At 41.5% G+C, this 4,827-nt stretch overlaps 1 pseudogene; it reads left to right on the top strand.

Annotated features, from left to right (window-relative positions):
• Nucleotides 1-980: 980 nt before the first annotated feature.
• On the top strand, nucleotides 981-4,131 carry LOC116906171 (annotated as a pseudogene).
• Nucleotides 4,132-4,827: the final 696 nt, after the last annotated feature.

The following is a 4,827-nucleotide window of genomic DNA, read 5'->3' as shown; positions in this document are numbered from 1 at the left end:
AATAATTCTTCAGGAGCTGTCTTTCTTGGTTTTATCTATCTGTCTGTCTGTCTGTCTGTCTATCTGTCTGTCTATCTATCTATCATCTACCTATCAATCATATATTCATCTATTCATCTATCTATCTATCTACCTATCTATCTATCTATCTATCTATCTATCTATCTATCTATCTATCTACCTCTCATCTATCTATATTCCCACCTCTTTAAACAGGGTCACTCAGTGTCTGTTATAGAATACACCATGTAAGCTGGGATAGCATCTACCACTCTCACAAGCGTTAAGCCTAGGAGATCTTCCTATTAGCACTGCCTGGGATTACCAATATGCTACCACACCTGGCTTTTTTTTTAATGTGAGTTCTGGGACTAGAACTAAGGCAAACAGTTTCCAGACACAGCTATACCCCAGTTGCTTAAATAATTTCTTGATACAAACAAAATATATATTTTAAAAACTACACATCCTCTCTTGCTTCTATCAGTTACGATTACTCGTTGAGCTGTTCTCAAGGTTCAGTTTTTAAACTTGTAAAATGAGGGTAATGCAGTCAAATTTATAAGGGTATTTCAAATTTTATATAAAAGAAAAGGACTGCTTTAGTCTATTTATCCTTTTGCATACCAGAAACCCTTGAACTGTGTGTTGATAGTACAGGCAGTGACGAGAGTAACGAGTCTCTGACTTTCATTCCTGACCTAAGTTCTTTGAAATACACCTCGTTTCAAATGTCACTGTGTTGAAGGGCAGGGCTCAAACTGCTGTGGAAAGGGAGAGGCAGTTATGTGACTTTGAAAGTAAGACTATGTCCTCATGTCATCTCTGTCCCCATTTTGGGTATTTATGAGTCTACGCAGGTTCCCATACTACTCAGTGAGCCACATCTGTGATAGACCCCACAGTGCACAGACAGGATAAGGAATTATGGACGGGTTTTCTGAGAAAATTTACTAGATTGCATGCTGTTGAGAGGAGTGATGAGTTCAGGCAGCAGCTGCAGTCGTACATTGAGAATGAAGAACTCCACTCGCACAGTGGTTTCCTCAGCAGAGCGCACCATTTGTGGAACACGTCGTTGCATCTCACCAAATGGAACGACATTGTCCAGTGGTGTTTTGGGAAGAACGTAGACATTGACTAATACCACATGGAGAGGATATTGTCACTTTTGCTTGAGTTGAAAGCAAATCATGGTTATTTTGATGTGCCTGGTTACCCACCAATTCAGCATTGCTAAGGAAAAGATCAATTTTCAAAGCACTCCTGCACTGACTCAATGAGGTATGACTGCAAAGAGAGTAATACATTATTTTTTTCAGCATTGCTTGAGGAGATCAGTTACCACTGGGCTGTGTGTGTGTGTGTGTGTGTGTGTGTGTGTGTGTGTGTGTGTGTGTGTGTTCCGTATCCTTTACAAACACTGCATCTACCAAATAATTTAATACTACATAAAGTTTTTTTTTTTAAAAAAAAAACCCAACTCCTACACATTAGTGCTGTGTTTTAAAACATCTTTCTGCTTGATTCTAAGTTGTCCACAACTGACCATCTAGAAGAAAATGGTACCTTGAGGACAATAAATATTTTCACACAGGCACAGGATGCACCATTGCTTCAGCATGATGGTAGGGATCTCACGCTGTCAGCATCTCCTCCGAGGAATGAACTACTGAAGCTTTCTCTTTTATGAAGGCTTCATATTCATAAGGCGATGGCTCCGCTTGCTCTTGGCAGGCCGTACATTCACTCTGTTAAACTGGAAGTCATTTATCTGAATTGAAGCCCACTATTGGAACAAGCTGAACAAGAACTCACATTGCACATAAAAGCTTTTGGAAGAGACCTGGGATTGGCGCTGGGGGTGGATATAATTCAAATGCAAATGCACTTCATCAGTGGTTTGCCTTGGATGCCAAATTTGGGGGCAAAAGAAGGACCAACTACTGATCATTTTGCTCTTTTCTCCCCCAAAAAACAGAAAGCCAACTGTATAGTCAATATTGCTTCTTTCAAAACAATGTCATAAAAGGCTTGAAGAAAGCATTATAATGCTTAGTCCATCATTACAGAGGACACTACCTACGATGCCACTTTACCATCTCAGGTTACAGTGGGCTTTGAAAAGTGAGGAGGGAAGCTGCCAATATCTACATATCATGGAAAAACATACAGAATTGAAAAATAAGAAAAACAACCATATTTAAAAGACCATAGAGATGGTTCTGGGAGTATAGTGCTTGGATGAAAGCATGAGGGACTGAGTCTGGATCCCTAGTGGACACATAAAAGCAAGGCACAGTGGCATCCATCTAGAACCCCAGCACTGGGCCAGGGAGGCAAAACAGGTAAATCCCATAGAGTTGCTAGGCAACCTGTTACCAGTGGTTGCAGGGTGGCCAGGTCATTCCTGGTTCTAATTTGTTTATTCAAGAAGTTGAAATAAAGGCCCATACAAATTTATAAAGTATCAAGGTGAGTTTATTTACCCTTTCTATTTTTATTTTATTAAAATAGTTTAAAAAAAAACTATGTAATTCGACTATGGTTTTCCATCCCCCAACTTCTCACAGATGTTTCCCACCTCCCTCTCATCTGGATCCATACTATCTCTTTTTAGGAAACAAACATTCATCTAAAAATAAAAATAAAAAGATAAAATAAAACATAACCAAACAAATGAGGATAGGACAAAATTAACAGAAGAAAAGAGCTAAAGAAGAGGGACAAGAAACACACATAAGTTCAGAGACTCACATGTTCACAGACCCAGGAACCCCAGAAAAACACAAAGCTCGAAGCCACAATACCAAGTCCAGCAAGATTACAAAGGGTAGAGGGGTGGAGGCTGGGGGAGGGTAAGGGGCATGGTCAGCCGCTGCCCCACTGGTTTTCAGATGGCTGCTGTGCGGCACAGATAGACTGAGGTGGTGGGTGTGTGGCGCAGTGCACTCAGCAGGGGATCTGCCTGAGTGTAGGCATCGCTCAAAGGCGGTACCATGTGCCACGAGCCAGAACACCCCTTACATTGGTAACAAGATCAGCCTCATTTCCCAGGTGGAGATCTGCTCTGAGGGCATCTTCTACACCATCGACACTGAGAACTCCACCGTAGCCTTTGTCAAAGTTTGATCCTTCAGTAGAGCAGACATACCAACAGATCATCCAAAACTGCCTCCAGATAAAATCTTTGAATATATGATATTCCGGGGGAGTGACGTTAAAGACCCCACTTGTCTGTAGCCACTGAAACCACAATGTTCTTTGCCTCAAGACCCAGCTATTGTTCAGTCTTCACTAGGTTCATCTTCTTCATGCCGGTCAGTGGGTTACTACGGACCTTTCGGAAGGATGCTCGTATATAGTCAGTTCAGTATAAGTACATGAGTTGGGCAGCAGCAGTTGGATGCTATTGGTGTTGCTGGGAGCTCCTTGACGTCCTTTGGAACAGAAGCGTCAAGTAGTGGTACCTTATCCCGGAGCAGTGCAGTCGGTTCTGCCTTCGCACAAGACACAGGATCTGTAAAACCACAGCTAGCCCGAGATCGATCAAGCCCTCAGTTAGACCCCTTGAGAAAAAGTTCAACTACGGTACAAGCAGCATCTACTGTCTTGGCCCACTTACCTGGTCCAGCATCTGTTGGGAGAAGGAGCCGCGTTCTAGCCAGGCCTTTGCCAGACAGCCAGAAAGCAACAGACGGCCAAGAGCACAGGGAAGCTGAAGTATACAAAGTCCCAGGGCCAGAGCAGAAAACAGGCAACTCAGAAATGATACCAAGAGGCAATTAGTTCCAGGAGTTCCTTTTGCTTCAAGACAGGACGTGGGGGTTTACTGAGGTAGCAGAGGAAGATTTAGTATCTGTCAAGATGGTCCAATGAAATTTCAGAAAGACTCTGACTGCGAAAGTGCAAATGCACAGTCTAACAAGGTGAAAATCTATAGAGAGTTTCATAACAAACTTAAATAAATAAAAAGGCAAAATTGACAAACAAGAGAAACCAGTAAATGGTAAAGAGAAAGGAGACTCTGGAGTCAGAGAGGGGAACGCTGATGAGGAAGACGGTTTGGGTTCAACTGCTACCAAATCAAGTCCTTATTTGACAAGCGTATGTGGAGTAGCAGATGACTGAGATTCCTTGCTTAGAGTTGAAGTAAAGAGAGTTAAATGGAACTGCTGAGTGTTTTTTCATCACTGAAAGAATTTTTGTTTTCACTATTAACTCTTCAGCAATTATGTATGAGCTTGCAGATAGGCTGTGATACTCTATTTGGAGGCACAGAAAATTTTGTGTATGTGTATATTTGTGTGTGTGTATGTGTGTCTATCTGTCTGTTAGTCTGTCTGTCTGTATCTTTTTCTGGAAATCCTATATGAGGTACATATTTTGACAATTAGGCTGCTGGAGAGCAGAGAATTTTGTCAGTCAGTGGTACACACAGGTAAATACTGTTTCTTAGGCAAAGGTAACTTTTTAATGTAATTGCAAAATTCCATTTTATTCCATTTCCAAAGAAACATTAAGAACTTTGTATAGCTGTATAAAAAGTGACTAATTTTTATCGGTGATGTGGGAATGGGGGTGGGGGTCACACCCTCATAGGGGCAAAGGAAGGGGTATGGGATGAGGAGGTTGCAAAGGGGAAACTGGGAAGGGGACAGCATTTGAAATGTAAATAAATGAAATAACCAATGAAAAAGAATAAAGTAATCAAACATACATGTCCTTGCAGATATTGTCATGATGTCTCATCACGGCAATAGAACAAAGACTAAGATAACTCCTTTGACAATCCCTTTCTTCATACCTCTAGACATCTAGAGATTA

This window comes from Rattus rattus, chromosome 7 (genome assembly GCF_011064425.1).
Source record: "Rattus rattus isolate New Zealand chromosome 7, Rrattus_CSIRO_v1, whole genome shotgun sequence".
Lineage (NCBI taxonomy): Eukaryota > Metazoa > Chordata > Mammalia > Rodentia > Muridae > Rattus > Rattus rattus.
This window is presented reverse-complemented; position numbering and strand designations above follow the sequence as displayed.